Below are 12,234 nucleotides of genomic sequence, written 5' to 3' on the forward strand. Positions count from 1 at the left end.
CCAAGGTTTTACTCACTTGCAAAGAAACAATCTTATAAAACAGCTTGGGACACAAAGGAGCCAAACAAAGGGTGATGCAGTTTTTTGATGATGAAAGACCAACGGAACCATTTTTTTCTTAGTCACACTTGCCTAGAATTTATAACAATTTTTTAAGAGTTAATGGTCACTAATATAATATCTCTATCGCTGATTATTTGAAGTTGTTTTCTATGGGTCCAAAATATCATTCCAAAATGTGGATTCTTTCTTTCACAACTAAGTATTTTATATGTTTATAAGGTCCAAAGTTTAAAAGTACTCCTTTTCAGATCCATGAATAACCAAATAGAATGGATACAGTCTAAGGACAATGCTTAATTTACCAATGCCTAGAGTGGGAAAAACCATGTTAGTGTACCTTTTCCTGAAAACTACCCAGAATAGGCATCTTCTAGCAGAAGTACTCCATTTTCCAACAGAGTATCTTCAAGTATGGTATTGAAAGAGTTAAACTAGGAATTCTCAAATTCAGTATTCTACAAGATATGAGGGTAGCATTCAAAATCATAAGACCACTTATCAATTGATAACTCTAATGGGAATTTATTATTCTTTACTAAATTAAAACTTAATTCCTAAAAATTGCCAATGGGAAGAGTGATGGTTGAACCTCATACTCCTGACCCTTTTCATGAGACCCTTAATCTCTTGACAAACTTTCACTAATTTTCCTAACAACACTAGACTGACCCCAATGAGTTGTGGCTTCTAAATTCTTGAAACACTGGTGAAATCTAGCTAGAGCATTTAATCATGATTTTACTGTCATATATGTTTTCTTGAAGCCAATATGTCACCTAGTTATAGGATGCACAATCCATTTTTGAATAATGTACTCTGTTAAAGACCAAACTTCTAATGAATCAAGAATAAATAATACTACCTTTTCAATTCCTAACTATTTTTCCTCTTAAATGTCACAATTAGAATTTGATCTTATACCTAGTTCACTTTCAGGGTACAAAGATTTTTGTGAATCACTTCAGACAATTTGCAATCATTATAGCAATATGATACACTTCTACTATGTAATATCTGTAAGCGTCATTATGTAAGTATCCTTAATCCTCAATATATGATTCCCAATACTATTGAACAATAGCATGATTCTGTCTGTAGTTCCTATTTGGCTAAATTCTTTTTTTTAACTACAATTAATTTAAATATTATTGAAAATTAAATAGCTCTTGTCTCAATCTGCCAAAATACTTTCTTTTTTGATAGTTGTTGGTATTTGTGTCATAGTTCTTCATCATGTATGAATCTGTTCTGCACAAAATCCAGATTTTGAAAAGGTTTATCCCATACTGAGAAATTTGACAATTTCTACCAACTTTGATTACATTGCTTGGTGTGTGACAGGCAATTTTCTGTGTATGATTTTTTTTTTCAATGCCCGATTGTAGTGCTATCATTTTAAAGACATTTTCAGGGATGTTTAGGGATCTAAATTTAAGTTAAAAGTCAAACCTCTGCTGAGTTGTACAGACAAACAAACAACTAAGTTGATAAAAAAAAATGAACAGATAAAATCTATTGCTAGGTTTGCACCTGGGCAGATCATTAAACTGTGGTAAATCTCAACCTCTGGATCTATCATCCTGCTCATTTCTCAATTATAAGTCACATACAAATGCCACAAATTGTAGTTTAGAATGTAGGGGGGTGGTGGCAATGGTTTCAATAGCGATGTTTGGATGCAAGGAGAGAAAATTAATGTAGATAGTGTTGTGCTACCAGGTAATATAACTTCACTGGCAATTCAAGAAAATCAATATAGGAATTGTTTAAAGGGCCAATCTATTTTGGAAGAGGTACTGATCTTGAAGATTCATTTGCATGTCCAAGATACGAAACTTTTTGTGTGTGGCTGGAGGTTTTGAGGGGTGTTATAGTGAGTAAGTCTGAGCAGCAGGGAGGCCTCTAAAAGTCCAGGTAGAACTGCCATTAATGGCCCACAAGTTTTAAGTTAACTCACCTTTATCTTAAAACATACTACTTCTCTTCATTGCTTCAGCTTTGTCTTCATGAGACTGGGACCATCTTTATCTTCCCACCTGAAAGTACACCCAAACCTGTCTAGAATCTTTTTTGTTTTTTCCAGCCTTATGGAGATGTACTCGACATATAATGTTGTGAGAGTTTAAGGAGTACGATGTAATGATATGATACAGTTATATATTGTGAAATAATTACCACAGTAGAGTTGGTTAATATCTCCATTACTTCATTTAATAAACATTTTTTGTGTCTGTTAGGCACATTTAAGATCTACTGTCTTGGCAACTTTCAAGTATATAATATATTATTGTTAACTATAATCATCATGCTGCACATTAGATCCCCAGAATTTATTCATTCATCTTTTAACTAGAAGTTTATACCCTTTGACCCATGTCTCCCTATTTCCCAATCCCACAGTCCCTGGCAACCACCATTCTACTCTCTGTTTCTATGAATTCAGCTCTTTTAGATTCCATATATAAGTGAAATCATATGGTATCTGACTTTCTCTGCCTGGCTTATTTCACTTTACATGATGTCCTTAAGATCCATCCCATGTCATAAATGGAAGGATCTCCTTTCCGATTGCTAAACAATATTCCATGATATATATGTATATATGTATATATATATATATATATATATATATATGAATCCATATTATGTGTATAACATGTAACATATGCATGTATGTATATGTATATTATATATGTATACATGTGTGTATATACATATTATATATATACACCACATACATCGCATACACACACACACACACACACACACACACACACACACACACACCATATATACCACATCTTTTTATCCATTCATCCACTGACGGCCACTTAGTTTGTTTCCTTTGCTTGGCTATTGTGAATAATGCTGCAATGACATCTATTAGATGATCCTGGTTCCCTTTACTTTGGATATATACCCAGAAGTGAGGTTGCTGGATCATACAGTAGTTCTAGTTTTAATTTTTTCAGGAATTTTCATATTATTTTCAATAGTGGCTGCCTATTCTCACCAACAATACCCTAGGGTTCCCTGTGTTCTACATCCTAGCCAACACTTGTTATCTCCTGTCTTTTTGGTCAGAAGTCCGAAGTATGTTTCACAGTGTAGAAACCTAGGTCTCACCAGGGCTGTTCATCCTCTAGAGATTTTAGGGGAGAAAATATTTTCTTGCATTTTCCAGCTTCTAGGACTGTATTCCTTGACTCATGCATCTTTCACCATCTTTCAGTTAAACAACATAGCATCTTCCAGCATCTGTTTTGTCTTCACATCTCATTTTCCTCTCATTCCTCTCTCCCTCTGCCTCTTTCTTATGAGAATGCATGTGATTACATTTAGATCCCATCCTAATAATCCAGGATAATCTCCCTACTTCAAGTTCCTTAATTTAATCACATCTGCAAGGATGCTTTTTCCAAATAAGGTAACATTTACAGGTTCCAAGGATTATGACTTTATAAATTTGGGGACCATTATTCAGCCTACCATGGTAGCTGTGAAATGAAACTTTAATCGAATCTGATTTATTTATTTGTAGTTATTTTTTTTTTTAATTTTTAAATGTTTATTTATTTTGGAGATACAGAAAGGGAGAGAGGGAGAGAGTGGGGGGAGGGACAGAGAGAGAGGGAGACACAGAATCCAGAGCAGGCTCCAGGCTCTGAGCTGTCAGCACAGAGCCTGATGTGGGGCTGTAATTCATGGACCACAAGCTCATGACCTGAACTGAAGTTGGACTTTTAACTGACTGAGCCACACAGGCACCCTTGTTTGTAGTTATTTGTGTTGATTCTGTTTCCTTCTCATTCTGCCAGGTGTTGGTGTCAGTCATCTATCTATCTATGCATGTATCTATCATCTGTCATATATTTCTAATATACTTTGAAAAACATATGATATAAATTTAAGATAATATATTTGATTATATAAAATTCTCTCTTGTATGTCCTACGAGAGTTTCCCCAAGTGTCTTGATAGTGAAAGATCTGGCAATGAAACTCATTCTATGTACTTTGCTAATTCTTATTTTCCCAGAAATCTCTTTAAAGGCAGAAACTATGTTTAGGATATTTTTCTAAACCTCGTACATATCACAGAACAAATCTGATTATAGATCATCAATATTTTAAAATTGATTAGAACAAGTGAATTTAATTCAATGAGTTCTGATTTCAGAACTTTATTGAATAAACTGATCCCATGGCTTGATGGAAGTAATTATTTTTCCCTAGAACAGACGTATGAGGATGCCATAATACTTAAAAAAATTTTTTTAATGTTTTACTTATTTTTGAGACAGAGAGAGACAGAGCATGAACAGGGGAGAGTCAGAGAGAGAGGGAGACACAGAATCTGAAGCAGGCTCCAGCCTCTGAGCCGTCAGCACAGCTGACGCAGGGTTCGAACTCACGGACCGTGAGATCATGACCTGAGCTGAAGTCCGACGCTTAACCGACTGAGCCACCCAGGCGCCCGGATGCCATAATATTTTAATGTTGTTGTTTATTTGTTAATCTGTTTCTCCACTGGGAAGGAGGAAAAAGTTGTGTTTAGAATTAAAAAAAAATTTTTTTTTTGAAAGAGGGAAAGAGAGACAGAGTGTGAGCAGAGGAGGGGCAGAGAGAGAGGGAGGCACAGAATCCGAAGCAGGCTCCAGGCTCTGAGCTGTCAGCACAGAGCCTGATGCAGGGCTCAAACTTACAAACTGTGAGATCATGACCTGAGTGGAAGTTGGACAGTTAACTGACTGAGCCACCCAAGCTCCCTGAGAAATAGTTGTATTTTGAAAGAACACTTGGATGGTGGAAGATAGACTGAGAGTTCCAGTGTATAGATTGCTTTGACAGGGTATGATGGCTCCACACATCAGTTTGTGAGAAAAGTCATTGTTTATACTGAAAATCATGTATACACTTTAGCTCACTCAGGGCTACCACAATACACAACTCCAGGGGTATAATTTACAATTATATTCCTTTCTCTATGTAAATGGTGCTCCCCTAGAGTTGTGTGGTACATCCATATATGATGTACCATTTTATGAGTCTCATAAAATGGACTCAGCTGGAAATTCATTTAATCCCTTTTTTTGCTACTGAAGAAACACTTGTAGTGGCATATATGAAGTCAAGAGGGATAATCCGTATTATGGAAAAGTGTTATTAGGAAAGCCAGAGTGATCTAACAATTCTTTCTATTGAAGGATATTAATAATCCTCCACAAATATCAGATAGCAGGCCTAGTAAGAAGGAATAAACAGGAACTTTTCCGCTTGTAGAAAACTGGTTTCAATATTATTGTATGTTCTTCATTTAGTAATCCTTAACATTTCTGTAAAGTTTATATTATATGCCAGATTCTATGGTGAAAACTGATACACAGATGGTAGTATTTCTGTTTTCTTTTTTTTAAATGTTTATTTATTTATTTTTGAGAGAGAGAGAGAGACTGAGCATGAGCGGGGGAGGGGCAGAGAGAGAAGGAGACACAAAATCTGAAGCAGGCTCCAGGCTCTGAGCTGTCAGCACAGAGCCTGACGCAGGGCTCAAACTGACAGACCATAGGATCATGACCTGAGCCAAAGTCAGATGCTTAACCTACTGAGCCACCCAGGTGCCCCTAGACGGTAATATTTCTTGATCTTGTCTTCAAGTTTTGTCTTAATCTGGTCTTCAACTAATGGAATTTGTATAAAGGTATATAAGAACCTGGTTTTCAGATAAATAAACTATCTAAAGACCACTTCATATGGAGTGTGCCATTTATAACATAGTCTCTTCAAGAAACCATATTTGCATTTTAATTTTTTTCCATCACTTGACTCTAAATAAGATTGTTGTATGCACTATTTAATTCAACAAATATTTATTGAGTATTTAGCAAGTTCTCATGTCATTTCCCCCAAATAAAATACTAGCTCATTCTTTGATTCAAATAACATTATGAAGTGGGTTCTTTTATATTTTAATAACGTTTGTATCTCGTAGTTGTCTGATGTCTTTGAATGTTAAAATGGCATTGGCATTAAACAGTTCCTCAGGGCAGGGACTGTGTCTGCTTAAATTGCTTTGTGAGGAACACAGGTGGCTGAGTAATAAACACTTTTTGCTGATGCAATGTCTTGTATTGAAGACAAAGCCTCTGATTACTTAGTGTTTTGAAATTAGTTTTTAAAGATGCATCAGGAATCCAATTAGTGTATAATGTGTGCCTGACACTGAAAATGGCTTTGGAACAGATTAACAAGACCACAGCACCCTCATCACAAAAGTTTATATGTTAAAACCAATACTACGGGATGAAAACAAATGTGGACATTGAATAAGTAGATTATTTTTTATAAAACCTTAATAGAATACCTAATAGTGCACAAAACAAACATGCATATTTGTGTGTGCACGTGTGTGTACATTTTTCTTCATGCTTCCATTTTGAGGGTCATAGTTGATCAATGACACTGTTACAGGAATGATCAGCAGCAAACTGGCATTAGCTTGGCAGAGAATTTTAGTTTGACATTGATGTGTTCAATGTGATATTTTGGTTTTGTTTTTCTTTCTCATACGGTATAATGCTCTATTTAGCAGAAAAGAAGTGTCATTCTTTTGGGGACACCTGCAACTCCAGGCCCCCTCTTCCAGCACAAACCTCAAGTCATATCGAGAGAGGCCTCTGAGGTCCCGAGACGCTGTGAGGGTACAGCTCGTTCCTTTGACCTTTAACTCCTATGGCTGCTCTGACACTAACTTTTCCCACTTCTGATCTAGGCTTTTCTTGTAGCTTCCACATGGGGCATAAGCTTCTGTTCTTCTGCGGTTACTGTTGTCTTTTCAATCCCATCTCCCTCAATGGTGCGAGAGTAATCATACTACAAAGCGAGTGATCAGATCACACAACAGTCTAAAATCAGTCAGTGGTTTGTCTTTCCCTAACTGCAAACTCTGAAAGACACAGTACATTTCTCACTACATTTCCATCTGAAGCTTTGCATAAGACACACTCAATACCTGTTTGTTAATCCACTGACTGACTGACCTGATAACCATCTTGGTCTTTCACTTTTGACTCAGTCTTATCCTAGACTTTTATTTAAATTTTCTACTTGTGATTTAAACACTGGCTCTACCCATACCATGGTGATTCTCACTCTCATTCTCTTTTCTTTCTTGCTTGGCACTGCAAGCAAGTTTCATCAGTTTCATCAACTTATAGTTTCATCAACTTATAGGTTTTTGGCTATGCAGTTTACCTGGTTACTATAACTATGGACCAGATTTGACTGTGCATTTTTTCTCTCCCATCCTTTTCTTATCGCTGCTGTAGCAAATTACCACATGCTTAGTGGCTTAAAACAATACAAATATATTCCCTTTCAGTTCTTGAGGCTAGAAGTTCAAAATCATTCTCATAGGGCTAAAATCAAGATATTGACAGTGCTTATTCCTGCTGGCGCCTTAAGGAGAAATCCCGTCCTTGGTTCTGCCAGTTTTTAGAGGTTGCTGACATTCTCTGGCTCGTGGCTGCCTCACCTAATGTCTGCTTCTGTCTCCACGTCCCCTTCTCTCTGTAGCCAAATCTTCCTCTGCCTCCTTCTTGTATGGACCCTTGTGATTACACTGGGCCCATCTGGATAATTAAGAATACCCCCCCCCCCCGTCTCCAAATCCTAAAATTAATCACACTTGCATGTCCCTTTTACTATATCAGGTAATCTATTCACAGGTTTCAGGGACCCAGATGATGACATCATTGAGGGAGTCATTTCAGCATACCTTACTGCCTTTCTTGAAACAGATTTGTAAGTAACCAGAGGTTCCTAGAAATGATTATTTTGTGCCCCCCAATATGACTTATTTTCTTTGGGCTTCTTTGTTGATTTATTCTCTTTTTTCAAATATAGTGTGATCATCATACAAATTTCACGAAAAACAGAAGAACATAATATATAAAAAGTTTTCTGACTCCTGTTTCTCAGCAATCACCAATATTAAGAGTTTGGTGTGGATTATTCCATTCCTGTGTAAATGCACACACAGAGAAAGGAAGAAAAATGCATGCAGATTCTATGTATTCTATGTATATACAACTTCAGTTGACTGATGCAGGATCAGATATTATTCTACATCTTGCTTTTTCTCAACTAATAATATGCATGGAGTGTATTTCCATGTCAGCACGCGTATATATACTTCTTATTACAGTTTGGAAGGAGATTACATTGAAATATCATGTTTATTTTGGGATAACTGATATATTTGTATTATTGATTCTTCTATTCCAGGAATACGGTACCTTTTATTAAGACTTTAAAATTAATACTTCTTTACTATTTGTTATTTTGTTCAGTTGCACCTTTCTCTAATTTCTGAAGTTCATTCCTAAGTACCCAGTAGGAGTTTTTTTCTCCTTTAAATTGTGTGTATGTGGTGTGTGTGTGTGTGTGTGTGTGAGCGCTTGAGTTCCTAACTGATTATTGCTGGCATTTGAGAAAGATATTATTTTGGTATGTTTCCTTGTATCTGACTATTTTACTGAATACTCATTAGGCTTATTAGTTTTTAAGTGGTCCTTTTGCATTTACCAGGAACAGAAATATATTATGTGCAACTAATGACAATTTAGCTTTTTCCTTCTTGGTTCACCAGTGTAAAAGTTTGCCAGATTTCTCTGTCTAATTACTCTCTGGATGCTCCAGCTTCAGGCACTTGTGTATGCAGGTGAAGATGACCAAGGAGCCACGGATCAGCTTCTTCTGATAAACTATCTTGACATCTATTATGGGGAGAAGACAAGGAATGGTAAGTACATGAGGCCAATGTGAGAGTAAACTGAAAATCTCATATTTTAATAGGAAGCTACAAGTCTCTGAGCTTTAATTTCAGTATATTGTGCAGATAGAGAAAGGTTCAAAGAGAAGAGCGTGGAAATCGCATGGGATTACTTCAAACTCTGCTTGTGCCACTTTCAATCATGTGTCTTCATGTCTTCATGGCATGTCACTAAATGTTGTTCCTGTTATTTTACTTGTCTTATGGCTAACAAACGTGAAAGTGGTGTATATGGCAGAAACTAGGTGAACAATCCTTTTACTAACAAGGCTTATTTCTATCTGGGAGTGTTATATGCTAAGCAATTGTTTTCTACAGTGTGGAACAATATGCTATTTCTAGTGTTAACGTTAAACACTAAAAACACAGAGAAAGTTGTGTACTAAAAATGAAGGAAACCTAATGACAAGAACCAGGATGTAAATTTTTCAATATACAAAACAGACATACTGTTTTGAACAGGAGCAAGCATATAATAAACATCACTGTCAAAGTCAAAGCACTGGGTGGAGAGGAGACTACAAGAGGCTGGAAGAATGGCATATAGGTTCTAAGAGTATTCAGATTCCTTTCAAAAACAGGCATAATATTCAGCTTCACTACATTTTTTTCTATTCATCTTTAGCAGTTTCGAAGCATGCTTGTTATAAATATGTGTGCATGTATTTAGATATATTCTTGAGTTCCCTAACTGTGTTATTACCGGGAGAGAGCTGCAAATTCATTGAAATATTCTGGACTCACTATCATAAAAATCAGTTACAAATGTTGGTCTAATGCTTACTTACTTAATCTTCATAAATAATGTATTCATTTTACCCAGCTATTGCTAAATCATTTCAGAACAAATTGCCAGTGTGAAAAGAGTTACACCATTACTATCCTTTCAAAAAATTATCTGGATTCATTTTATCCTTAAAAACACTTTATGAAATATTTTAAATATATAAAAAAGTTTAGAGAATAATTCTGCAGACACCAGTGCAAACATATACATACGTTTCTTAACATTTTTGCCAGAGTTGCTTCAGGTTTTTTAAGAAATAAAATACAACAGACTCAATTGAACCCACTTTGTACCCTTTTTCAATCACATTTTCTTGCAAAGTGTAAGAAGTGAAGTTGCAAAGCAAATTTCATCCATGCATTTTAAAATATTTTCAATAAGTATGTATGCATCCATATGAAATATTGTTTTGCACTTTAAAAAGATACACAAATTGTATCATGCCATTGATTTAGTTTTGTATCCTGTCTTTTAAAGTCAATATTATACTTTTGGTATTTGTCCGGATTAATACCAGTCCATCTAGTTATTCATTTCAACTGCCCTGTAAATGATCTATTGAATAAATACATTTATGTTCGATATTTGTTGCAATCTTCTGAATTCCTAATATGTCCAATGTTCTGTTATGGATGTCCATTTAACTTATTTCCACTTTCCCCTGGAAGACGCAGTATACAGTTACACGTCCAGGGCTTTCTCTAGAGTGGTGCTTCTCAAGTGTTAATTTGCATGTGGATCCACCTGGGACTCCTGTTAAAATGCACATACTGATTCAATAGATCTGGGATGGGGCCTGAGATGATAAGTTTCTAACAAATGCCTAAGTGATGTCTCTGCTGCTTGTTCATGGAGAACAGAACAGAACACATTGAGTAGCAACACACTAGGATATCCTCTCTCTAAATGTATATCTCCTGTATCCTACATTGTGTGTGTGTGTGTGTGTGTGTGTGTGTGTGTATTACATTTGGCTACCTTTACTTTAGAGTTTGAAAAATTTACTTTAGAGTTTGAAAAACAAAGTATTCTGGATCCCCTGTCTTTTGCAGCTAGAGGTAGCTAAGTTATGAGATAGTTCTGGCCATTGCAATATAAGCATAAATTAGCAGTGATGACTCAATTGAGTCATCTCTAACCTTTCTCTTGCCTGGGACTGTGGCGATTCTGGAGCTGCAGCAGCCACACATTAAGGAAAGCAGAGTGACAAAATAGGTCTGGTTCCTTGAGGGCATTGTTAGCCTCTGCTCCAGCCCTGGATGTCTGTCCAGATAATTTTTATTTTAATGTCTGAGACAAACCTTTTGCTTGATCAAACCACTGTAATCTGGTTTACAGTTACTTATATGTGAACATCATGCTAAATGATACAGTGCCTCTTAAGCTTTTCTAGATATTGCCAAATTACTTTCAAATGCTGCTATTTTACACTTCCATTAGGAGTATGAGACAATGCCTAATTTTATTTTTCCACATGTTTGATATTTCTTGGCATTGTCAAGTATTTGGAAGTTCTTTCCCATATAATAATAGTGAGGATGACATCTAATTGTGTTTTAATTTTCATTTCTGTGGACACTAGTGGTGTTAGATTTGTTTGTGTTCACTGCTCATTCAGATTTCCTTCTGTGTGAATTGTTCCTAACAACAAGCAATTTTTTTATATATGCTTATAAGTATTTCTTTCAGATTACAGCTTTTCTTGTCACTTTGTTTTTGATATCTCTATCTAGACGAAGAGTAAATTAATTGTGGTCACATTTATAATTATTTTCCTGTGCATTTTGTGCTTTTTGTTTCTTCTTTAAGATACCTTTCCCTATCCTGTGGTCATATCTTCTCTTTAAAAACTTATGAATGAATAAGTTAATTTCTTTTTTTCATTTAAAAAAAATTTTTTTCAACGTTTATTTATTTTTGGGACAGAGAGAGACAGAGCATGAACGGGCGAGGGGCAGAGAGAGAGGGAGACACAGAATCGGAAACAGGCTCCAGGCTCTGAGCCATCAGCCCAGAGCCTGACGCGGGGCTCGAACTCACGGACCGCGAGATCGTGACGTGGCTGAAGTCGGACGCTTAACCGACTGCGCCACCCAGGCACCCCCGAATAAGTTAATTTCTAATGAAGTAAGTCAGACAGAGAAAGACTAATACTGTATTATATTGCTTGTGTATGAAATCTGAAAAAAGTTATATTTTCTTTTAAAATTTGAACATTTTGCTTTTCTGACTTAAATTTCAGTCTGCTTGGAGTGGGGATTTTTGTCATATGATAGGAGGGAAGAATCCAAATTTATATATTCCATGTGAACGACCAATCATCCTAGTTCTACTATGTAGAAAGTTTATTCTTTACTGCTTTGTAAAGTCAAATCTGTCATTTCCCATGTTGCCAAAATGCCATTCTATTTTGTCAATCTATACTGATGATACACTGCCTTGATACGTGGTAGAGTGAGTCTTCCCAAATTTGTTCTTCAAAATCTTCAAAAATCTTCATTATTCTTGCCCTTTTGTTTCTCAAGTAGTTCTTTTGGAGTAATGTTTAGAGG

General features: G+C 35.9%; 1 long non-coding RNA gene across 2 annotated transcripts in view; it reads right to left on the reverse strand.

The window, feature by feature from the left end:
• Positions 1-7,815: 7,815 nt before the first annotated feature.
• LOC123384417 overlaps positions 7,816-12,234 on the reverse strand; it is a 49,962-nt gene continuing 45,543 nt past the window's right edge. Inside the window, exon 5 of one of the 2 annotated variants that reach the window (XR_006595472.1) lies at positions 7,816-8,839. This is a non-coding gene — a long non-coding RNA (uncharacterized LOC123384417). The remainder of the gene's footprint in view (positions 8,840-12,234) is intronic. The other variant, XR_006595471.1, reaches the window with a different exon arrangement.

The sequence above is a fragment of the Felis catus genome, chromosome A1 (genome assembly GCF_018350175.1).
Source record: "Felis catus isolate Fca126 chromosome A1, F.catus_Fca126_mat1.0, whole genome shotgun sequence".
In the NCBI taxonomy this organism is placed as follows: Eukaryota; Metazoa; Chordata; class Mammalia; order Carnivora; family Felidae; genus Felis; species Felis catus.